Source organism: Dermochelys coriacea, chromosome 8 (assembly GCF_009764565.3).
Source record: "Dermochelys coriacea isolate rDerCor1 chromosome 8, rDerCor1.pri.v4, whole genome shotgun sequence".
Lineage (NCBI taxonomy): Eukaryota > Metazoa > Chordata > Testudines > Dermochelyidae > Dermochelys > Dermochelys coriacea.
The window spans coordinates 31,068,790-31,095,245 of NC_050075.1; the positions used below are offsets into that span (position 1 = coordinate 31,068,790).

The window sequence follows — 26,456 nt, forward strand, 5'->3', positions numbered from 1 at the left end:
GCAACAGGGGCCCATATAAGGGGGAGGTGATAGCACAATATTGAAAGGCCATGAAGGGACTTGAAAGTGAAGACAAGTAACTTATGTGTGATGTGATAGAGAAAGTGGATCTAGTGGGATTCATGGTCAAAGCAACTGATGATGATTTTTGCAGCAAGATATTGCAGTAATTTTGACATGAGATGAGTGTGTGCTAGAATTTTAGTTGTGTGGCAAGACCAGAAAGGCCGTACCATAGAGATATTATGCAGAAGGAATCTGCAAGATTTGTTTGAATCCTAAATGTGAGAATCTTAAGAGTTTTCAATTGAAGATGACTCCCAGAATATGGGCCTGAGTGATAGGCTGGATGGTAATGGAGGTAGTAGGGAGAGCTTATGGGGAAAGATTGGGTTCATTTTTAGCCATGTTGAGATTGATGGCAGAAGATGAAGAGCGGTAAAATACAGCATTAGCTCTGAATTGTGGGAGGGAAGAGGAAGGTCATGTCATTTTGACAGTTTTTTCTCTTGGAAGAAATCAGTGAGATGTCTGTATGGCAAATTACCTTCAATACTTAGACCTAAATCAAACACTAAATGGCACTTGTTTTAAAAGTCATAAAGCTCTTTTGTTTAATTTTTGATTGCTAGAGATCAATGCTTTACATATTTTTTCCTACATTATGCACTGGGAGTTGTCAAAACTTACTCATTACCTATAACATCAGTGAAAACAACAAATTGATACCATTATTTGGTAAGATCATAAATTATTGCAAAGGGATTTGTGATTGTGAATTGTATTTCTAGGAGCAAATTACCAAATGTTTGAGAAATTATCATTTTATTTGGGTTTTTATGCTGCTGCTTTTTTTTTTTTTCTTCCACACAGACTTTTACTCTTGGGAGTCTTAGTTTTTTTATATCTTTTAATCACTCACTCTGTCAGATTATAGCTAATTATTTCACAATACCATTAGCTTAATGGGGACCAATGCAGAACATAATATCCTTACTAAAATGTTCTTGACAATATCACTTTAGGCCTCAAAATATTACCTCCTTAATTGTTGCTATTCTGATGATGAAAATCACCACTATATTGCCAAGAAAATTTAACAGCACCCCGCCTCCCCGCAAAACTTGTATCCTTAAAGCCACATTTTTTTACACATCCCCTAGCACTTCTGCTATTGACTCACTAATGGTGTGAGATTAGTCTCACCACTAAATCTGTTTCCCCCCTCCCCATTAACATTGCAATAGCTGTTGGCATTTATATAGTGCTTCTCATCTCAGGATCCCAAAGCTTTCTACTAAATATTGCTATGCTCTTTCTACAAAGAGACAATATTTGTTAATGTTGTCAGTTTGGGATTGATTGTACATAGCCATCATTCAAGCACAATCCAGGAACCTTGTATTACTATCACACAAATACATTTGTACTGAGAGTGGCATTAAACTCAACTGGAGAGGGTGAGGAGAATGGGGCTATGTCTGCCCACTCTCCCATCTCCTGGCAATAGACTGGCACAGTAAGAGCACATGATGCATCCTGGAAAATGGCACAGCAGTGAAAACTGCTGTGTATGATCTCCCAGTGTCGCTGGCGCAATGATTCTGGGAACTGCCCCTCTTCACCCACTCAAGTGTGTGGCCATTGGCGGAATTCACTGTTTTGTCTATTTAAGATGGAATGAAGAGACAAGATTCATCACCCATAAACACAAATAGGATCATCATAATGTTATTTACATACAGTTACATATTGTGCAGCATCTTTAAATTTGACATCCGTTTTTATTTCTGTCCCATATCACTTCTTACCACCTACATACAGATGTCACCTTCCCGTAGCTTTCCAGTAGCAGCTACAAAATCTAGAGTAGACAATGAAATTGTACACACTGACCTACAAACTTTGAAAGAAAGATACACAATATGCCGATGTAAAGCTATCTCAGTTCAACATACTTTAAAAGGTGTGTACTATTCACTTTACGTTTCATAACTTTCCTGACTTGCACCATCAGTATAGACCAAATACCTAACTGCACCCTTGTACCATTTTCCTTGCCGCTGTAGGATTGTAACAAGATGGCACTCACCTCTCTCAAGTGCCCCCCCTTGGCAGAGTGTGCATGCCTGCATTCCCTCTCTCTGCCTTGTGGAGTGTCTTCAGCAACTCACCCTCTGGCCGAGTCCCACAGTCTGTATGTGAAATTAAAGCAAACCCCTTCTAGGGGTTCAAGTTCAACGGGGAAGGGGGCGGTCTATCTAGGCACCCTCTGTAAGGTCCCTTTATCTGCAGCTCTATCCCTGGACTCGCTCCTCAATCAGTCCAGCAGGGCCTATTGCATTACCCTGGTTTGAACGGTCTCCCTGTCCCTTCTGGAATCTCTTAAATTGTCCCTGCTCTGGTATAGAGCAGTGCCCCCAGAGCTCCCTCCCTGGTGGCGATGTCTTTGCCTTCTTTGGGCCTGTCTGGGCCCACCTTTCTGGAGTGCATCAAAAGTCCAGGCCACTTCCCCAGTGGCTAATGCGGGAGGGAGGCACCAGGCCCACCCACTGCTCTGGATCCCAGCCCCAGGACCCTGTATATAGTACCATCCACTGTGTCCCTTTTAAATAAACTGTCTCTCTTCTACAATTCCCTGGGCCACTTCCCCAGTACATTCTTCACCCTTATTTCAAGGCCTTTTCTTGGTTGAGTCCCAGCAGCCAGCCCAGATCACCTCCTTGCTCCCCACAGTCTCTGCCAGCTCTGCTCTATCTGATGTCCTGTAGCTCCCTCAGACACCTGGCTCCTCCAGCATGGAACTGAACTCACTTTGGCTCGGCAGCTCATTTTATACCAGCCTGCTGGGCCCTGACTGGTTGCTGCTTGCAGCACCTTCTGTTTGGCTGCGTCCCACACAGCCACTCTTGGCAGCGTGGAGGACCCACTCCACTGCCCTTTTCTGGGGCGGAGTGCGGCAGGGCTGTGAGGTCTCCAGCAGGGGCCTTAGGACTTAGTCCATCCCATCACAAGGATACCCAGCCATTTTGTGTTTACCCAAACAATACAGCTGAGACACCTTCTGCATATCTAACATGTATTCTCTTCTGCTTAGCTACTACAAAAACGGAGCCTCAGAAAACAGCACCATATGTAATTCCCACAAACTTCATAGTACATTTGTTCACATTGAATGCCCTGTAAGATTTATTTTGGACAGAAATATGCTCTTCTGGCATCAAACAGGAATTGTGTATATGTAAACAGCCCTACAATGGAAATACTTTCCGACCTTGACTATGAAGTTGATTCCATGGCTCCAAAAGTTTGAGCTTATGAGAGTAGCTGATAACAGTACATTTACAAGGCTGTCTTGCACTACTTTTGTTAACAGTGAAATGTTAATAATAGAGAAAGGGACATTCGTTTAAGTTTTTAAATACCGGTACATTATTTAAAATGAAGGATAAAGTCAAAATAAAAAAATTGATAGATCTCCTAAACACTTGCAAGATCTTAAGTGTTCTAGGGACAAACTCAGTTGTGGTGATATTTCATAAATAAAGAACTGAGGATGAAATGATTCTATTCATTACTCTATGCTGATAGGGGAGGAGAGGAAATTTCCTCCCATTTGAAACTAAATATTTCTAGAGGTCTGTACTCTTAGGTTAAGATGGCTTTTTTGTATAGCAGTAACAGCACTGTGTGCTTCTATCTAATACTGCCACTGTCAAGACCACAGAAGATGACATTGTTGGGGGTGAACTTTGAAGATCAAATTATAGAATACATATGTAGGTTATGGAAATACATATTTTTAAAATTCAGATAACTGAATCAGAGCAAATAAAGGTATAGACTTGGGAGGGGATATATAACTCCTGCAGCTTGTGTAATAGTTATGAATAAACCACAAAGCTGTTTGACATGATTACTATACTTTGTGATGCACTTCAAATGTACTTGAAGTAAGCACTGACTTCTAAGTATGCTAGTTCCAAAATAACTGAATTTTTTCAGATATGCTACCTTTTCCTTTTATCCTTAAGAAAACACAGGTTAACTTGTATATCAGAAAGAACTGTTGGTAGCTGTTAGGTTAACTTATAAGTTGTAACTGCTTCCATATCTGACCTCTTTAGAACAGGTACTTCTCATTGTGCTGAAAGGTTTGACTAGAATTTCAGTGTACATGCCATTTTATTGTGATGATGGAGCCATAACCAACAACTTAATGCAGCAGTTGGTATTCACAAAAACAATCTTCACTCATCAATATTTCCATTGGAAGGTAGTCCCAGTAAAATCAATGATAGAGTCCATAAAACCCCTCCCTCACAACCTTTAATATCGGCATTCAAGAGTTACAGTACTGCTACTGCAGTACTGAACAGTTTCTTACCCTGTTCCTGTCATTGATCTATTAGCTATGCAATTAGAGCTGGGTGAAAATTTTTTCTCAAACGCAGATTTGGGTTGAGCTAAACAAATTTTAAATGTGTGTCAATCACATTGAATTGTTTCAGTCAAAAATAAATTTCTGAAAAAATCTGTTGCATTTTGACATTTTTAAAATGCAATTTAGATTTTTTTAATTTTTTACTCAAAATTAGTTCAGTTTAGGAATTTACTTGAATATAAAAAAATATGCAACTCCCCCCCATGATTTAAATGACATGTTTCATTTCAGTTCAAAGAAAATATTCTGTTCAGCCCAAAACAGACAGACACACACACACATTGGGTTGATCTGAAATAAGTTATTCAATTTTGGGGGGTGGAGGGTACTGCAAGCAAACTGACAACAATTATTTGCAGAGCTCTACAAATGAATAGAGGTGGGCAAAAAAAAATTGCTGAACAGTAAATTCACTGAAAAATGCATTTTTTGTGATGCTGAAACTATTCATGAATTTGGGTCAATTTGCTGAAAAATACTCAAACAACTTGAAATGAAAAACGGGATAATTTTTGTTTGAGTAAAGTGAAACATTTTGTTACACCAAAAAACTAAACAAAAAGTGGTGGTGGTGGGGAGGGGGGGAAGAGGAAGCGCTTTTGTTTGAGGTAGAACAAACCATGATTTTTTTTTCATGGGGGGGAGGGGAGTAAAAATTGTTTCCTTTTGAACTGAACTGAGTTTTTATTTTTCAGTTTAGCCCCCAAACTGAAAAACAGATGACCCATTCAGCTCCATACCTGATATTTTTTCTGCTCCCTGGATCAGATGTTAGAATTTAATGATGCTGAATGCAGCATGTTATGTTTTTCATTAAGCAAAATTTTTTCCTGCAAAAACGAATGAGTTACATCTCCAGACTCTCAAATAGCTCCTGGTAACAGTACTGTCATATATATTAGCATGCCGTGAAAGGAGGAGTGAGTGATGTATCAGTAACAGTCAACATGACTGATGTTAGACTAAAACATGAAGGTCACCTCTTGAAGTGAGACTTTGCATTAAAGCATTCAACTGACTGCAGAAACAAAAGTACATTTAGTTGATAGTTACTCTCCACAGCCTAACCTGCTAACTGTACTGGAAACACCAAATCTTTAAGAATAATGGAGAAAATATTAACATTTTCTGCCACGCAGCCCATTTTACATTGCTCCCATATGATGTTTGTGTGTGGTGGGAGGAGCGGGGTTGGTTGTATATTTTGGAAATCTATTTTTCCTGGATAAATATAGATTGAGCAAAAGCTGTTGGAGGAGGAAGTGGTAGGAGCGTTCTTATTTATTTATTTATTTATTTATTTATTGTGGTTACACTTATATCTGCCCAAGCAATTGTACAATAAAAATATATTTAAAAGGAATGCATATAAGAGAAGGCTCAGAGACTTATCACAAATCTAGTAAAATTACCTTCCCAGTGACAAAAGCCTCAACCTTGAATTCCTTGCAGTCTAGAAGAGTCAACTGTTGATTATATAATAATATATGGCTTTGAATTAGAATTTCAGTATTTTATTTTGAAACTTCTGTTTTGCCCAGCTCTAGTGTTAATGAATGCTTCTGTGCCTCACACGATTTAAATCTGTTACAGCTATCAGTTATAGGTATTTAGTTTGGGTTGTGGAGACTCCAGCATTAAGCTTTGGAGGTTTCTAGTTCAATCCCCAGTGCTGGCCCAGTTGGTAATTGTCACACAGCAGACACTGAGTATTTTTGCCACTAATGCTAATGTAAGGGGACTGTTGCCCCCTTATTAACATTCAGTGGGGGTGTTTTGGTTGGCTAGCTCCCAGTACTAAAAGGGAAGGGTCTATCGGAAATCAGGATCCTGAGACTGAATAATTATCCCCAGGAATAATTGTGATAGGCCAATGCTCCAGGTCAGCCTGAATGACAGGGTGGGCAGGCTAATCAGGGAGTCAGGAGGCCAGGGAGGTCCCATCCTCTGTGTGAGCTGGAATTGCCTGGGTCAGACAGAGTGGGGCCGAGCCAAGGAGAAAGCAGGGGCCCGAGCTGAGCTGGGGAGCAGAGCTGTGCCAGATCCAGAGGTGCCAGAAAAGCAGCCCAGAGAGAGCAGACCTTGTCCTGGGAGCAGAGCTGCAGTCCCAAAGCGAGAGGCACAGCCCAGAGAGATTTCAGAGTAGCAGCAGTGTTAGTCTGTATTCGCAAGAAGAAAAGGAGTACTTGTGGCACCTTAGAGACTAACAAATTTATTAGAGCATAAGCTTTCGTGAGCTACAGCTCACTTCATCGGATGCATTTGGTGGAAAAAACAGAGGAGAGATTTATATACACACACAGAGAACATGAAACAATGGGTTTATCATACACACTGTAAGGAGAGTGATCACTTAAAATAAGCCATCACCAGCAGCGGGGGGGGGGGGGGTGAAAGGAGGAAAACCTTTCATGGTGACAAGCAAGGTAGGCTAATTCCAGCAGTTAACAAGAATATCAGAGGAACAGTGGGGGGTGGAGTGGGGGGGAGAAATACCATGGGGAAATAGTTTTACTTTGTGTAATGACTCATCCATTCCCAGTCTCTATTCAAGCCTAAGTTAATTGTATCCAGTTTGCAAATTAATTCCAATTCAGCAGTCTCTCGTTGGAGTCTGTTTTTGAAGCTTTTTTGTTGAAGGATAGCCACTCTTAGGTCTGTGATCGAGTGACCAGAGAGATTGAAGTGTTCTCCAACTGGTTTTTGAATGTTATAATTCTTGATGTCTGATTTGTGTCCATTCATTCTTTTACGTAGAGGCTGTCCAGTTTGGCCAATGTACATGGCAGAGGGGCATTGCTGGCACATGATGGCATATATCACATTGGTAGATGCGCAGGTGAAGGAGCCTCTGATAGTGTGGCTGATGTGATTAGGCCCTATGATGGTATCCCCTGAATAGATATGTGGACAGAGTTGGCAACGGGCTTTGTTGCAAGGATAGGTTCCTGGGTTAGTGGTTCTGTTGTGTGGTGTGTGGTTGCTGGTGAGTATTTGCTTCAGATTGGGGGGCTGTCTGTAAGCAAGGACTGGTCTGTCTCCCAAGATCTGTGAGAGTGATGGGTCGTCCTTCAGGACAGGTTGTAGATCCTTGATGATGTGTTGGAGAGGTTTTAGTTGGGGGCTGAAGGTGATGGCTAGTGGCGTTCTGTTATTTTCTTTGTTGGGCCTGTCCTGTAGTAGGTGACTTCTGGGTACTCTTCTGGCTCTGTCAATCACAGACTTGCCCTGGGAACAGAGCTGCAACAACCAGAGCCAGAGGGGCCAGAAAACCAGCCCAGGAAGCAGGTCAGTGCTGGGAGCAGAGTCACAGAAGCAGCCTGCAGGGCAGACCTGTCCTGGGAGCAGAGCTGTAGCAACCATTGGCAGAGGGGCCAAGGAAGGAGCCCAGGGAGCTGGAGGCAGAGCAGCAGCAGCGCTGAAAGAGAGTGGTGGAGATGGGGCTGGAGCAGTCCGGAGCTGGGTGCGGTGAGCAGCTGGGCAGAGCAAGGGGGACCCTGGGCAGCGGGTCCAGCACAGGGAGACACCTCAGCCAAGGGGCTCTGCAGGCCAGGCTTGGATCGTAACCCCGACAGGGTGGGGGTGACATGGGGAAGAAGGGTCCTACCACTTAGAGCCTGAGAGCGTGTGGCCACCACCAGAGCAAGTGTCCAACCCACAGCATCCCTGCAGCACAGCCAGGGCCTGAGAAGAAGGCCTGGGACTTACAAGGAACAGACTGTGAACTGCCAGGACATTCCAGAGACACTGTTTGTGATGTTCCCTGCCACAGAGCGGGTTGATGTGTTTCCTTTAACCTTTCCCATTTTTCCTTATTCTTTTTAAAATTAATTGTTGATTAAATAACTTGCATTTGCTTTAACTTGTATGTAATGGTCAGTGGGTCAGAGAAGTGCAGAGAGAGTACCCCGGAGTGGGGACACCCAAACCCTTGGCCTAGGTGACCACGGCAGGGTTTGGGGTCGAGCCCCCAAGGAATCCTGGGCCCAGCCTTGTTGGGGTTACGAGGACCCTGCCAGACAGGAGAGTGGAAGGGGAGTCCTCAAGGGCAGAGAGGCCACTGGGTAAAGGAAGTGGGAACGAGGACTCAGATCCTTTCGCTAGCCCACTTCACCGGGGTAGTGCAGAAGCCAGGAAAGTTCCCCACAATAGCGGGACTATTCCCCCGCTTACACTAATCCAAGATGGTGCAATGTGTTGCGCGCCAATGTGATTTTTGCTTATATGGCCAATAAGCATAAATGTGTTTGTTTTTTTGTTTGTTAGGCTGCAGTTTTACAAGAGCAAACTGCACAAACACCCTTTAGTACTATCCAGTCATCTGCTGCTGGTTTAATTGCCAAACTGACCCATGAAGGAGAAGGAAATGTGTTGGGGATGTGAAGGAGGTCTTTCTTTTCAGGAAGAGCATGATGATTTGGGCTTAAAAGGATCACATCTCCCTTAAGTAAAGTAATCTGCTTTATCGTGTTAAAATAATTTTTTTTCTGAGCTGATGTTGAAGTTGAGACCAATTTATTTAACCCCCCCTCCAATTTATTCTTATCACTATAATAATTTATTGCCTCTCCTCAGAGACTACAGATGCTTGATTGCAAATTAAAATGTTAATATGTAGTGAAAATGGTGTGGGAAAGAGACAGATGTAAACATGATTTCTAGAGTTGGCTGCTGAGTCATCCTGGGGAGAGCTTTATCCCTTTGGCAGGCAAACGAGTCACAGAGAGAGGCCCAAGTTTTGATTTCAGTTACATTGGTGCCACCCTATTGAAATCTCAGAGGTTTAGCAGAAAACCCAAAGATTCTCTTAAATCAATCAGCTGTTTGCTAAATTTACAGGAAAGGCATCCATATTGATTTGCTTAAAGCATTGAGTTTTTGCATAGCAGTGCTGAAAATCTTGAGTCCTTAGTTGACCTTGTTGTGTGGGCACAAAACAAATGTCAGTTTTTTAATTTGTACCTTTTGGTGGCTGTTCCATTCACTCTCAGACCCAGTACTTCCTATGGTTGGGGAGTAGGATCCAAAACGAACCAGTTCTGATTTGTTAATTTGCTCTGCTAACCAAGTGGGTGAGGTAATATCTTTTATTGGACCAACTTCTGTAGCTTGTCTCTTCCACCAACAGAAGTTGGTCCAATAAAAGATATTACCTTGCCCACCTTGTCTCTTTCATATCCTGGGACCAACACAACTACAACAACCTTGCTAACAAATCACCTTCTTCTTCGATCTTTTAAGATTTAAACTTTAGGTAGTGCTTCAACATTGAATTATGACTTCCCTGTGGTTTGAACTTAGACACTGGAAATGCCAAATAACAAAACAAGGTATACGTTTTCCTAGTAATCACTCAGCTTTTTCTTTCATTAAGATTTTGGCTATGGGAGCCTCTTTCCTTTAGTTGGCTTAAACCTCACAGTCAAACATTGCTCTGACTGTTCAAAGGCTGCTGCCCTTAACTGTTTATGTTTCAGTGCTTCACTTCTATCCCACTTCTCAGCTAGATTAACATTTTTGCATATTTCTCTGCCAATCAGTGTTTGCTTAGTTTTATTGTCCCTTGAAGTATCTAAAAGCTTTTTGCCTGCCTCTAGCTTTGCAAAAGCCTTTAGTTTAATATTGAAAAGAAAAGCATATGACCTTGTCAGTATATAAGCCCAGGTTCTGTGCCTTCTGACAGGAAAGGGCAGCATGTCTGAGATGTAATATTTATTTCACTAGAACATACTGTTTTTTGACTTCTGTGGTGGCGATTGGTTTCCTTCTAGATTATTTTTCCTCCACTTGATTTTTGACAGCTGCTGCACATCACTAATGCAGTGAGTGCTGTTAATAGTTTGTACTGCTGGCACTATTCTAAACCATTCTGGTAAACATGAATCTAACCTCCACCTACAAGTTGAACTAATCACAGTCCTAAAAATTACTGATAGCTAGGTGCAAGTGATCATGGCTAGATAATAGTTGTGTGCAAGCAGAATGATCTCCAAACCAATAATATATGTATTGTGCTTTAAAAGTAGTTCAGACAAATTAGTTGGGAGAAATAATCTGAATAAAAATATAAAAAATTGGAAATTGTTAAGAATATTTACTAGATGCTCAAAAGGCCAGAGACTCCCAAATGAGAGAGAAGACTACACTGGGTAAAAACAAACAAACAAAAACCCCCCAACATGGTTTAGACAGGAAATGAAAGCTGCTATAAACAAATGGAAGAAAAGGAAGGTAATTGTAATGAATATAGTTTGGTTCAATGGCTCTCAACACCACCACTATGCAAATTATTCCAGCACCCTTACTTGTACTTGTACATGGTTCTCATCCAAGGACAAGCAAGACCCAACATGAATATCTTACTACTTCTCCTGCACACAGAGCAGAAACTGCTCTATATGTGACATGTAGCTGCATTTAATTGGGAGGGCATTTGAATGTTGGTCAAGTTGGTACCAAGTTGCTGTCATTAGTTGGAGACTTCAAGGTTTATGTAGATCTAATTGTTAGGGCTTTGCAAAATTTTCCTGTTGAAACCTGAATCAAGATATAATGAAGGTCATGCTATCCAAAGTTTGCAAATACTTTGGCAAATCTGAGCAAACTTCCAGGAAGCCTCTGCTGCCTTATATTTTTGGTAGAGTATTACCATGTTTTGAAGCCTAAACTTAAAGCCAAACTAAAGAAATGTGAGCCCATTGAGGAAGCCAGGTCTTGGGAGCTGAAATAACAGTTGCATACAGAGGTATTAGTACAGCTATCATATTAACAGTATTATCCATTAGGCTCAGCACCAGGAGCTTGTCTTTTAATCATTCATCCAGCCAACCCTCCTATGAATCCATGCTATTGGAGTACAATTTCTGGCTGTGTGGTTTAGTTGAAACCCTTGTGAAGGCATCTTTTTTTTTTAAAGCACATTTGGCATCTTACATTCTTCTATCAAATTGTTCCTAGCATTTTGACAAGTACAATACTAGGGTCTTGGTCCTGACTTCTACAATCTCTGTGCAATCAGAGCAATTTTTGCCACTTTGCCTGTATTACTGGAGTGATGCTAGAGAAGAGGGAAAGTCTTCGTTCTGCGTTAAGATGTTCTTTGTCCTTGGAAGGTCAATAGTAACTCCAGTCTGATATTTGAGATTTAAAAATGATCTCCGCAATTTGGCCATTTTTAGAGCTTGGCTTTCTTCAAGGAATTCAGAAACTGTTGTGTAAAATGAATGACTAATTATGAAGTTTAATTGCAAGGGTTTAGGGGATCCTCTGTTTAGTGAATTCAATTAGGTTAGGATCTTCGGCACGATCAGGTATTTTTTTTTTTTAAAGCATAACTTTCTGGAGTGATGGGATTGTGCCACCCAATCAGCGTGACACATTTTTGCAGCAACATCACCACTTGATGCTCCATATTTAGAGATGTTGTGCCTGCAAAATTTGCTGTCACAGAAAAAGTACCTTGATCATGATCACAGACCTCTGCCCCGTTTCTCTGAAGGCTGATTCTGTCTTGCTCCTTTTCAGAGACTAGACTTTAACCACTGGGAAGCAGACTCTGATGCACTTGTGATTTTGCTGGCCCTTTTTCATTCACTGAGTGCAGACTTCAGACACTCAATAGCTAGTTAAATCTAAAGAGTATGAAATGGATCATCACAGTAACAGGAAGACTTAAGTGCAGAATTATGCAATTTGATCGTTTTGGTAAAATTTGCCTAAATCGTTTTTCCTGTAGGTAGTAAATGTTAGAATCAGATGTATTATAATAGATTGATAAATTAGGGTTCCAGTTGAGTTTTTTGCCTGTTTCTTGTTACCTAATTTATACTCGTATATTATTTAAACTTGGATATTTTTAAAAAGTAAAAGGAATGTTTTCGATGTCTCTTCCTTCATATTTTGTGTACTGTCATCTTTTTTTTATGCACACACCTCCAAATAGCTTTGTTTTCAGATTCTACTATAGAACTCTTATTTTCAGTGTATTTATAAGCCTGTTTCACAACTACACTCCTTTTCTTTGTTTTTTTCTTTCTTGTGTCTGCTTTCAATACTTTCTTGGGTAACATACAGTGAATAGAAGTGAGCTGTAGCTCACGAAAGCTTATGCTCTAATAAATTTGTTAGTCTCTAAGGTGCCACAAGTACTCCTTTTCTTTTTGCGAATACAGACTAACACGGCTGCTACTCTGAAACCAGTGAATAGAATAATTACTGAAACATATGAGCAGATTGTCCTAATAGCTATCCCCTTCCTAAGGGTTCATGCTTTCAAAAAGGTAGATCCCAGTTTGTTAAATGCCTTGAAAGCCCACAACTGAATTGTAGTCATAAATCTGAGGACTTGATAGTACCTGTTCGTTCATTGAAAAAGTTGTGGTGGCATGTTCTTAGGCACAAATTGCATCCATAAAAGTCAGAATCGGCTTGGCTGCAAATACACCTCTAAATGTCGGGTCTTTGGGAAGTAACACCTGACTTTGAGTAGACTTATTGACAAATTTATTGGCATTCTGGGTTTAGCAGAGAGTTATTGGCCTCAAATATGATACTTTTCCATTAACTAAAGATACTGTTGGTTTTCTCTTCAGTCATGATTACTGCTTGATAAGTCATAGCAGAAATAACTATCATAATTTCTAATTCCATTTTCTGTAGTTTGACTTTCAGTGAGTGCACTTTTCCTATCAGTTTGAGATTTGATCATCTCTCTATATTCCAGGGCTCGGAAGGTCTACTCATTTGTTATATTTCAGTTTTTAGAGGTTCAGCACCTGTACACCTAAATATTTCCTATTTTGGGATTTGTCTGGTCTTCCCTTTTAAAATTCCCCAACTTTTTTTCCATGCATGAGGTATTTCCTTGCCTGCTTTCTTTTATTCAGATTTTCCTATTGTACCTCACTTCATTTTTCATTACCTTGTGTTGATGAAACTAGTCTTTTTTTTTTTTTGATACATTTCTGAAGACCTATTGAAGCTTAACTGTCAACTGTTCTTTAAGGATTTGTCTATATCTACCACATACTGAATCTATCCATATTCTTGCTTTTGCTTTTTTTTTTTTTTAAAGAAGAAATCATCCTTTTTGTCAGATTTTCCTCTGTCTTGTGCAGGTAGTGTTGATTTGTTTAAAAAGTGCACGGACTGAAATGAAGTAGTCAAGACAGTTTCAGTTCTGATAGATGACTGCTAAATGTTAACAGATCTTATTGGGAGAATAGAGGCTTGTTCTACATTGCGGATTTGCCCCAATTCCAGCTATCAGTGGAACCTGTGATTTGCATTGATTAAGCATTGCATTGATAATGCCTTGAAACAAGGGAAAGATACACAAGGAAAAATTATGGCTTCTCTTGTCCAGTTTGCAAGAGTGCAACTTATTCAGTTGCTGGCTGCGGATGACTGAATGGAACTAATCCCAAGTGTAATCAAGGCTTTATGACTCCATAATTTAGTTTAATTTTGCTCAATTTCTTAGTGAAATATGTGGAAATATTCTCATGTTGCAACACCTTCTTTATTCAGAAATTGTGGATGTGGCCTTAAACACAGTGGTACAAATTATGTAGAACTCTGAAGTTTTGTGCATTTATGCTGCAGTTTACAAAATGACCTGAATTTTCCCTCTGGCAGCAAAAGTACTGCAGGCAGGAACTTGATGTCAGTCCAACCATCACCTCCAACATCAGGACAAGAGGAGGATCTCTGTTGTCAGAATGACTTGGTGTTGCAGAACTCCAGTCAAATGGAGTGTCTCGTGCTGGTACCAAAATGTATCTGGAAAAAAAGATGCTTTTATTTTTGTTCATTGCGATCTTCAGAAAATTTAAATATTTGGAGGCATCTGCTTGTAAACTAAAATTTATTTTTGATTAAAAAAACCTTCAATTTTATTGTAGGGAACAATACAATACAAATCTCAATTATGATCACAAGTTCATGTAATGTAGTGTAGTGACTAGGTCAAGTGATATAAATTGTACACATGAAAATATAGTGTTGTCCCGCTAGTAAGGAATACAGTGTTGTGAGAGCACTGCAATATGGGGCCAGTCTTGGAGTACTTAGTAACAGGAGACACCTGTCCAAGTATTTGTGATTGAGGGACTGTTTTCTGACAGTCATCTACTCCAGTGAGGACACTTTGCAAACCTTCATTAGCTGGAAATCTCCATTGTGGGTGCAATCTGGTATATACATTCACCTATAAGTATCCAAGCAAAAAGGAATAATTAGAGCAGTTGCCTGTTGTTGATGAACCTCTGACTGTTGCCTATGGCTGATGGTGCAGTTGGAGAATATTAACTAGGTGGTGCTCCCCTGATAACATCACAGATAAAAAGTTTTCAGTTGCATTTGGCATTTCTAAGCGCATTGTTAATGACAACCATCTTGCTGAAAAGTAACCTCCTATCGGACTACAAATTAAACTGTAATCTTGCATGCAGAAATTGTATGGCAATTTTCACCCTACTGTTAGTTTGTTTGAGATACTTAGATATCTAAGTTATTATATTATCGGGGGTAGTCGTGTTAGTCTGTATCCACAAAACACCAATGAGTCTGGTGAAGAAGTGGTTTTTTACCCATGAAAGCTTGTGCCCAAATAAATGTTAGTCTTTAAGGTGCCACTGGACTCCTTGTTGTTTTCTTGGATATATAAGTAACACTCTCCTACTCTCATTTTTCAGCTCATGTCCCTAATTCAGGTGTCTGTGACAGTCGCTTCATAGGTCAGTAGAGATTAAATAAAGAACTCCTCCACATAAAGCAAACAAAAACTTCAGTTTATTTTTTGTGGGGCCTAAAATAGCTGGCTGCCCTGGATCTCTCCACACAGTGCAGTGTAGAACTTCACATAGTCTCTACAGTCTGTCTTGTGCTATTTTCTAGCTGTCTACCTTGGCTTCTTTCTTTGCTGCCAGCATCAGTTCTGGTGCAGGGAAATTCCACAGCCTCACTCTACTTAAAATCACAGTATTTTATTCACCCTTCATAAAATGACTTGAACCATTTTGCTTAACTGTTGAATAGTAACTACAATAATTTTTATGTCTAGCACCTGGGAATCGTAAAATGTTTTCCGAAAACTAAACGTTGCAAGAAACCTGTGGAGTAGATGAGGGAGGGATGTATATGGATCACTTCACCTGTCACTGAATTACAGCCCCTGGGGGAAAAGAGGGGAGCAGATGTGCTCTTCACATTAATTTGTTATAAAAACTGAAAACATTCACTGGTAGCCACCTGAAACTGAAAAATGTTTGTTAGACTGCAACTGAGTGAGTGTGAATCTAGCAGCAATACCAGGTTTAATACCCTTTATTTCTACAGAGAATGTCACAAGATCTTTAATAGCCATAAGTGCTCAGTCTTGCATTCAGATCTGCATTAATTTTTCAGATGTGACAATCCCAAGTTTTTGGTCTGGTTGAGTGCATCATTTACTAATACTACTTCAGCACCAAATTATCTTTTAAAAACTAGCATTATGCAGGGATAGAAACTGGTTTGCTGTCCTTTATATTGATTTGTCAGTTGGTACAGACTTTTTTTTCCATTGGGATTTCTTAGTAAAGAACAAAGATTAAAATACTTGTGTGTGTCTGTGTGTATGTATGTATATATATGTGTGTGTGTGTGTGTGTGTGTATGTATGTATATGTGTGTGTGTGTGTATGTATGTATGTATATGTATTCCTTCTCATGAGAAACTTCCATTGTCCTTAACTCTGTTACCTGAAGGAGTTTAATATCTCAGCTAATGCTGGACATGGGTGTTTTGAGAAAAGAGATGTTTGGATAATAGGGAGAGTAGAAAGCTGGGGGACATGGTTAGGAATTACATTTGGGAGTATCCAATGAAAGTGAGAGGGATTTGGAGCCATGCAGGTAAATTCACCTAGCTAACGCTATTAAATGTAGAGGCTCAGTGCTGGAGCATTTCAACTAAATTGGTTAATTTCTTTATGCTTCCAAGCTTGCCTTTCCACAGCTCTGCCATTCGCCTTTGTAAAAACAGAACATGCTTTGAGGTATGGAGGGCTGCATCTTACCTGAATCATCAGTTATTGATGGCTTTGGATATTGACCGAGACATCTGGATAATTTGCATTGCACAGGGTTTTTTGTTATTGTTTTGTTTTATTTTTTTGAGTAGAAAATATAAATACCTAAAATTTGGAGATGTGATGTGTTGGGCTAGGTAACAGACATATAGTTATAATAAAATTTTTTCTATCATACACTCAAAGTTAAAAGAATATTCAAGCTGCAAAGTCAAGCATTTCAAAAAGTCAGAAAATGCCAGAATTAAGGTAGTCTGTGCAAACCTCTGCCATTAGAGCTAATAGCAATCATAGATCAGCACTAGAGGGGGATTGGACTCCTTGCCACTGGGTTTCACAATATTTGCTCAAAATAGGGGAATGGTGGGACTTCGGTATCTTGGGTTCTATTCCAGTTCCCAGGGATGGGGGGCGGAGGGGAGAATGAGTTTGTGGGCACAGAATCTGCCTGCTCCCTGCCCCCTCTTGCTTTGGATCCTGATCTGACCTATCTTCACTCCTTCCTCCAACCTCACTGCCCCCAATTCCTAGTCTCTTTCCCACATGCTAATTCCCAGTTTCCCTGTATCCCCCTCGTAATCCCCCTGCCACCTGGTGTTAGTGCTGCAGAGAGGTGTTAAGGCTGCTAAATTGTTATTGCCACCAGGGTTACTGTTCTTGGAGGTCCGATTTCAGCTTTACTAGCATCAAATGCAGTTTACCTATTCAGCAGACCTTGAAGTTATTCATAAAGACCACAGGCTCAGTTCAGAGGTAAAGGCACTCAGTCAGGTTTATTGACAAGCACGGTACTAGCACCCTGGCTCAATGGTTATGGGTACACTAACGTATGTATGCCTACAACAATGGTATCAGGTCACTTGTACACCAGTATGTTGTCTCCTCTGTGAGTACAAAGATGCCCCTCATAGAATTCTCCTTCTATACATTGATACAAACATGTTATGTATTATACTCCAGATGTTGTTAGTGAGTATCCTCATCCTTGTGCCTGCTGGTTAGAACAAAACATCCTCATCCATTATCCTATAATCCCATCCTTATCTTATGAGGGGTTATGTGCTCTTGTACCATCTCTCAACAATGTGTTTACATAGTTAGTTACTTGAGAGATCTGTGTGTTTTGGTACTGTCCTCTCCAGTCAGGAACATGCTTGCTTCATTAGCTATTCTGCCAAAGCCAGGTCTACTCTGGTTCACAGCCTTTGGTTCATGCTATTACTTATGCTTAGGGCTCCAGCAACCACTTCTGAGTGTGTCTGTCTAACTGGTGCCCCTTACTTAGGCTTTATCTACAATACAGGGGTAAGTCGAGCTAAGTTACTCAACTCAAGCTACATGAATAATGTAGCTGGAGTCAATGTAGCTTAGATTGACTTACTGCAGTGTCTACACCACACTGGGTCGATGGGAGACTCTTCTGTTGACTTACCTTATGCTGCTTCTTCTGGTGAAGTACCAGAGTCGACGGGAGAGCGATCTGCGGTTAATTTAGCGGGTCTTCACTACACCCGCTAAATTGACCCCTGGTGCATTGATCACTGCAGCGTTGATCCCTGGTAAGCGTAAACATATGTTTAGTATTTGACAACTGTCGGCCTACGGTGTAACATCACCATTGGCATGCTGGACATGACCTCAGACTTCAGTTTAGGCATCAAAACAGTTACATTTATATTTGTTATAACATATTTGGTTCAGTGAAGTTTTAAGTTCTCTATGAACATAAATCATATTCGGCATGAAAGCACTCACTTTGACGGGTGCTGGTTTCTGATCAAAAACTCCATCACCATTCAATCTTAAGTCAAACTACTTTTCACAGAAAAACTCAAGTGCCAAATGTGAACATAAGCAACTGCCAAATTTAAGACAACAGGTTCTCAGTAATATTTCCAAAAGGCAAAAAAAAGGTTTAGTAATTTTAACAGTGTTAGGAAATTTTTATAATTAAGGATCATTTAGCATCTGACTTCCATGTACATATTCTATCTGCTACCCAAGATCCATAAACCTGGAAATCCTGGATGCCCCATCATCTGAGACATTGGCACCCTGACGGCAGGATTATCTGGCTATGTAGACTCCCTCCTCAGGCCCTACACTACCAGCACTCCCAGCTGTCTTCAAGCCACTACTGACTTCCTGAGGAAACTACAATCCATTGGTGATCTTCCTGAAAATACCATCCTAGCCACTATGGATGTAGAAGCCCTCTACACCAACATTCCACACAAAGAGGGACTATAAGCCATCAGGAACAGTATCCCCGATAATGCCAGAGCAAACCAACAAAGAAAATAGAACGCCACTATCCATCACCTTCAGCCCCCAACTAAAACCTCTCCAACGCATCATCAAAGATCTACAACCTATCCTGAAGGATGACTCATCTCTCTCACAGATCTTGGGAGATAGGCCAGTCCTTGCTTACAGACAGCCCCCAAACCTGAAGCAAATACTCTCCAGCAACCACACACCACACAACAGAACCACTAACCCAGGAACCTATCCTTGCAACAAAGCCCGTTGCCAACTGTGTCCACATATCTATTCAGGGGACGCCATCATAGGGCCTAATCGCATCAGCCACACTATCAGAGGCTCGTTCACCTGCACATCTACCAATGTAATATATGCCATCATGTGCTAGCAATGCCCCTCTGCCATGTACATTGGTCAAACTGGACAGTCTACGTAAAAGAATAAATGGACACAAATCCAATGTCAAGAATTATAACGTTCAAAAACCAGTTGGAGAACACTTCAATCTCTTTGGTCACTCGATTATAGACCTAAAAGCTGCAATTCTTCAACAAAAAAAACTTAAAAAACAGACTCTACCGAGAGTCTGCTGAATTGGAATTAATTTGCAAACTGGATACAATTAATTCAGGCTTGAATAAAGACTGGGAGTGGATGGGTCATTACACAAAGTAAAACTATTTCCCCTTGTTTATCCCCCCCCCCCACGCTGTTCCTCGGATTTTCTTGTCAACTGCTGGAAATGGCCCACCTTTTATTATCGCTACGAAAGGTTTTGATTTCTGCCAGAAAGATCATCCTGAGACACTGGCAAAACAAATCTATCTGATGTACTATCAAAGGCAATTTAAATGCAGAATTTCACTCTTAGTAGATGACACAAATCAGGGAAAATGCCAAAATGTAGACTTTCAAAATATTATTCCATATTTGATCTGAGATCAGCATATCTAACCAATTGGCCTGAGATTGACGTAATGTCATTTTGTTTCCCCTACCTCTTTTTTCTTCCCCTCTCATGATCTACTTTCTCTTCTTTTTTATAAGCAGTGTAGGATCTGGCAACACCCACTGTTAAAGATGCCTGACACTTTCTCTTATAAGAATTTGTTTTCAGTTGCTTGTAACTTTGGCAAACTAATCTTTTGGGCTGAAATTTTCCATGCCGGATATCTGCCTCGGGTTGAACTTTTTTGAGGAAAATTTCAGCCAAAACGGTTCAGCCATTTCCAATAACAAAATATATTTTAGCCATGTTAAATTCTGTTGATCTTTTTGAGAAATTCTCGTTCCCCCATGCTTTGAAAGAGGCACCTGAAATTTGACAGGTGGGTGACATTTGTGAATCAAGGGGCAATAATGTAAGAAAGGTGAATTTGAATATTAAACATAGTGTACTAAGTATTAGGAAAAGAATAGCTAGCTAAGGCTGTGAACGTCGATGTAAAATACGGTATAGGAGCAAGAAAGATTGAAAAATTGTCCATCTTGAAAGCCTTTGTGACTCATTTTGAAAGCTATTAATTTACTCAGTCTCAAGCTCATATGGGATGTCTCTTTCTCTTCTCTATAGCCCAAATATCATGGCCAGGATATGTGTCTTTCTGTGTGTCAGGCCTGATATGAGTTATAGTATAGTGGGCCCTCTGCCATTGAGTACTGAGGGCCTCTTATGGTCACACCAAGCTTTGGCACCTAAGCAGTGAATATGCGATGCTTAGACCAAAAATTTGCTGGGGTTACTATACTTTAAGTCAATGGGTAGGATTTTTGAATGTTGATTTTGAAAATTTAATGGGAATGGCTACTTAACTTCCTTAAGCTCCTTGAAATATCTCAGCTAATGGAATTATATCAGGTATGAGTTTGGTTCATTGGTTTGACTAGGTTATGCTTACCACAGCATCTATGGGCTGAGTCTTTGTTTGGCTTTCTGGAGGAAAAGGTTCCCTCCACCTTTAAAGGTGACCTGACTTCCTCCTCAAAGGGTCATAGAGAGGAAGGAGGGAAGTTTTGCCAGAAGCTGGGAATGAGCAACAGGAAAAGGATCACTTTATGATTGTTCATTGTTCATTCCTTCTGGGGTACCTGGCATTGGCCACATCAGAAGACAGGATACTGGGCTAGACAGACCTTCCGTCTGACTCTTTTGGCCATTCTTATGTTCTTTACAGGGATGGAGCAGGTTAGGGGAGAAGAGCAGGAAGCAGGTCAGGGGGAGGGGACTGCCCTTCCGGCTGGCTGGAAGAGTTGTGGTAGTGGGGTATTTATATCCTATGTTGTCCCAGAAAATCCCTCTCTTACTTGGATTGTGTTGGCAGCATCTACCCACCCTGGAAATTTGCAAAACAACCGGTTTTCTCATGGCCCACTGTGTGCATTATGCTACTCAGCCCTTCTCTTTGAGGGCTGGGAAGGAATTTTCCCCTCACAGCCAGATTGGCTAAGCAGGATGGGGTTTTTTTTTGCCTTTTGCATAGCAGATCTGGGAGCCAATGGGGTGAGGGCAGTAGGTCAGGTTATAATGTTTCAATTTAGTATGAAAAAAATCATGACAATTGTCCAATGCAAATGGGTCCAATCTCAGTGGAGAATCTGGCACTTGGACTCCCAATTTATCGTCTGAGGATTGTGATGCCAAAAATCTCTCTTCAGCTTTATCTTGTCTTTAAGTACTATTTCTCCCCCTTCAAAGGTTTTTCTGCTTTATTTATGGCTCAAATTTACTAGTCACAATTGGGTTTTCGCCAAGTTGTTTTAAGAAGGCACATGGCCGTAAATCTGTTCTTCCTCCATTAGGCTCATCCCTTTTTTCCCTCATCTAGTTAACCGTGGGCCATGGTGTACTCTTGCAATCTAGCCCACAAAGGAAAAGAACAACTTCCAAGAGTTGAAATAAATGCAGTCAACTTAGTTTTAAAATATTTGTAATTATGGCTTTATATAAATATAGGAGAGGCAGGCATCATTTAAGTTCCTTAAATAACTTCTCCAATTCATGCACCTCAAGTTCTGCCCTACTATTCAAGTTCTAATCCTAGAACGTGGCTGCCAGTCATAGCAAACTGCGTTGTGGCTTTATGATGTGCCCATTTTACGTTCACTCTAAGAATCCAGCATTGATGTAGACAAACGTTTTGATCTGTAGGCAGAGCAGTGGTCTATTTAGTATTCCTGGTCATAAAAAAAAAGTTTTCAGAAAGGCTCCCAGGCCATTCTTGTATCTAGAGTTAGTAATACATGGGGTGGATGTTATGTAGGTATCTACATTTGCCAAGTTTATGGTCCATTTGCAGATGAATGATTGAAACTGAAAAGGAAGCACAATATTTTTGGATTCTGTGTAATTAAAATAGGGAATCCTGAAAGGGTTGTGATTAGGGCCGGCTTTAGGCACCAGCAAAGCAAGCACGTGCTTGGGGTGGCACAATTCCAGCCATTTTTTCTGGGATTTTTTTTTTTTTTTGCTTGGGCAGTTGCGCTCAAATTTGTGGTGGCAAATTTTTTGCTTGGGGCGGCAAAATATCTAGAGCCAGCCCTGGCTATGATAATGTCTACTTTGGACAGTAAATATTAAGATTTTAATCGCACTTCCTGCATTTGCCTTTTTAATCAATTGTGCTCTGAGCCTTACTTCACGTATATTTGTAAAGTGCCTTGAGAGAACTTACCTGGCTTAGTGACCTCTCTGAATACAGGGCTATTCAGAAAGCTAGCTGATGGGCAATTTGTTTAGTAGCATTATAGATAATTTTACAGTGATTGAAATTTGAGACTTAACCTTGACTCATCATTGCCAAGTTGACTGCATTAGGGCAAATCATGGGGGTGACGGTCAAATCTCCTGGGTTAAAGAGAGAACAATGTAGAATAAAATATCTTGAATGCACAATTAAAAATGGCCTGAACAGCCTAAAAAACAGCAGCTGTTAAGTGGTCTAGCTTAGCTTATTGGTCATTCTTGTGATTTGATTGAATGTTGTTCAATGAAGACAGCTGCATAGAGAGAAGCTTGTTTCCAAAAACAAATGGGGTAAACTAGTCTGGTGCCAATAATTAAATACAAACTATTCTCTTGTTATCTAGCAAAATCTCCCCCCTTGCTGTACAATATGGCTAACACTTAGATGAACATAAGTGGAAGTTGTTGCAGGCTTTCCTAGCAAATAATTTTCTGCACATAGATGTTCATATTGCTGCTCAGTCTCTGTTGATGTGGCTATGCTGCTCATGCTGTGATTATTGCAAATATTTTTTTCCTTGAAGAATCCATTTCTGCTACCAGTGTGAATTGTTGTAAGACTGAACTTCTTTCCATTAGATTTCCTCAGATAGCTTAGCAGAATTCTTTTGATCTTGAACTCTATACTTTAATTTTAAATGTTTGTTACTCATACATAAAAGGTTCCAGTATGTTATTAAATAAACCATATGGGGGCTATTAAAACTGTGTGCTGCTTTACTACCAGTGCTTTTAATATAATACATGTAAGCAACATTATTATTTGCATGGATAGCAGAATGTTGACTGTGAAAATAAAAGCTTCATGATCTGCTGATTATTTCACCTTCCTAAAGATGTAATGCTTTAAATCATGAGGCACTTCAAGACTGCCAATAGCAACCTCAATTATGTTTTGAGGCTTGTTCATATATACACAGCTTTGGTACTGTTGTCTGGATTTCTTGATTCATTCCACTGTGTCTGAAGGAAAGTCATGTAGGCTAGCATTTTTAAAGAACTCTAATGGTTAAACACCTAAAACTCAAAGAAATTCATTGCGGGTTGGTTGCCTAGCTTCTTTATATGTCTTTGAAAATCCTGGCCTAACTATCCCTCAATTTTTCTTAATGTATGGCATATAGATACTTCAATAACTACCTCACAAGACCTCATAAATATGGCCAAATTTAGTGCATTAGGGCTGAATAGGCAGTAGTCTAATCCAGAAGAATAAACAATTGTGAAGATGGGATTAGAGCTGAATGAATAACAGATTCTTAAAAACAAAATAATAATGAAAATCCTTTTGGGCTAAACTGAATGATGAGATTTTTGGTTAATCAAAAAAGTAAAAAATTCATTTTGTGTCCAATGCAATGGTCTGTTAGCCATTAAACTAAATGTTTGATTTTAGATGAAAATTTTTTATGTTTTTAATTTTTTAGAAATAAAAGAAAACTTCAAAACAGTCCATTCTGAATCAAAAATAGAAACTTCTGAAAATATCAAAATGAAACATTTTGATTTTTTTCAAATTGTTTTTTACTGAAAACTTGGTGACATTAACAAGCAATTGTGAAATGTTTTGGTGTCACTGCATTTTTTTTATTTTATTGTTGTTGGTGTTTTTTTTTTTTTTTTGCTGAAGAAAAGTTTTAGTATAAAATGTTCATCCAGCTCTAGATGAGAGTTGTCTTCTACTTGTTAGCCCACAGAATAAGTGACCCAGAACTACTGTCAACTATGCGAGAATTCTTGTAGAAAAAATAATAGAAGTCTGTGGTTTTGGATCAGAGTAACATGGTTCCAATCCAATTTTCCTAGACATGAGATTTAATATTATTTTCTGTTGTCACTAGAACATGGATTTGTGAAAAGTGGAAGTACACTTCAGATGCATAATGTCTTATAACACGGTTCAACAAATATATTTAGATTTATTACAGCAAAATCTGATTAAAAATTATTTGAAAATGGAAGATTTCTATGGATATGAAAGTTAGTGGAAGTTTGGTTGTTGATTTGACTGGCATCAGCACTAGTGAAGCATGATTTCTTCCACTGATGATGGGCAGCAGCTAAATCCTGATAATCTTCTTATAAATGTAAGGGAAAGTAAGCTATTCAACACACAACTGTTTTTACGGAAGGTATTGGCTAGATTTTTTTTATACTCACATTTCTTCCATGAAATTTCAATGACCAAATACCCCTCAAGAAATTTCATTTAAAAAAAGGTGCTGCTTGTACTGCTATCTGTTGATTTCATTTCCTGATAATCTTATTTGTGTAAATTTGCTTGTTTTAGCTTTTTGAGACTGTGTGCTGTTTAGGCTAGGGACTTAATCCCTTAATCTGTTGTTTTTCAATTAATCTATTTGTGAAGAGAAAGTTTAGATTTTATACAAAATCGTTGCTGATTGGCTTTGATCAAATTTCACAAAAAAGCCAGTTTTGGACAGAATTCAAACCTGGAAAATTTCAGTTCCCCAGTTAAATTATTTTGGATGGTAGTTATGAGTGACTGAAAACAGTCTTATGCCATTTTACCTAGTGATTGCTGTATTGTCCCAATACTACTACTAGTTTGGGTTTTTAGATAGCGAGTTGGTTACTATGAAGATTGGGTTTACTGGTTTTACAGTCTATAAAATTAGTGCTGATTGGAAATTTAGCTGAAACTATAGTACCTTCTAGGCAGGCCTTTCAGTCATGTTTTAACCCCATGATTTAGATTTGGTTGGGACAAAACAGGTGGTAAAATGCCCTTGTAGGCCAGCATGGACATGACCAAACTATGTTACATCCATGTTCTAAATCTATGTTGTAATGTTATATCTATCTTGAGCGAGAACATCATATAGCTAATGCATTTTTGGCCCTGTGTCCCAATTTACTGGGCAAAGCATCAGAAATAGATTGAAAAACCTGCTTGACCATTTGTGGAGGCTCAAGGAGTTCAGTTGCCTTTTTGTAAATGATCTTGTACATCATCATGTTCCCTAGGTTTGAGTAGAGCTGAAAACAGAAGCATCATTATGAATGGGAAAGGACATTTTGGGCAGAATTTTCAGCCCATGCCAAAATTAGGATTTATTGATCATCAAAATGGATTCCAGATTGTTATCTGTAAGACGTCTGAGTAAATATAATTAGCTCTGGGGAAATATCTGGGCATTTGGACAATTTAAAACTCAAATCTTTGGTTATTACTACCAAACAGGCTGTACTGAGGCCTTTGTGGAATGAATCTGTCATGCTGTTTGGTCAGAGAAAAACTTAGCCTAGAAAAACAACTTCAAAAGAAAAGCACACCACACTTTCATACACATTTTCTATTAAGTTGTTGTCTTCAAAATGTATGACAATGGCTAACAAATAATGGTCTTGAATTCTGATTAGTGGGCACTGTTTGATTACTTTTCTATTGGATGGTATAGGTGGGTCTTGTAAGGTACCAAACTGTGAGAAAAATCATTTATAGGTGTAGTTTACATATGGCGTTAAATACCACCAACCTAACTGAAGACCAACATGGAGAATCCATAGCACTTGGAAAAGATGCAACTGTAGTAATTCACCAGTGCAGTATTAATGCTTGAAAATGCAACCTCCAACCTGCTACAATCTTCTTCCATCGAAGATAAATTGAAAGGAAAAATATATTGCAAATCTTCTTGTCATTTGAGTCACTTTTAAAGTAAAATTACAACTGTTTGTTCGCAAACCCACTAGTGTGGTGAGATTATTTATGTCTTCAGCACCAGAAAGTTTTATCCCTTTAGCCTTTTACAAGAAAAAATTAGAAAACTTTATTATGTTGTGAAGCTGAAAATCTCTCCTCAGTACAATGGACATTGGGTACATACAGTAGGTGAAATATCTGTGGACCTAGTATTGTGTCACCTTCTATATTTTAATTTTCAATTAACATTGGACTGGGAACAGTTAT

At 39.6% G+C, this 26,456-nt stretch overlaps 1 protein-coding gene across 3 annotated transcripts in view; it reads left to right on the top strand.

The window, feature by feature from the left end:
• Positions 1-26,456, top strand: part of DOCK2 (dedicator of cytokinesis 2) — a 493,769-nt gene that overhangs the window by 116,530 nt on the left and 350,783 nt on the right. The window lies entirely within an intron of this gene.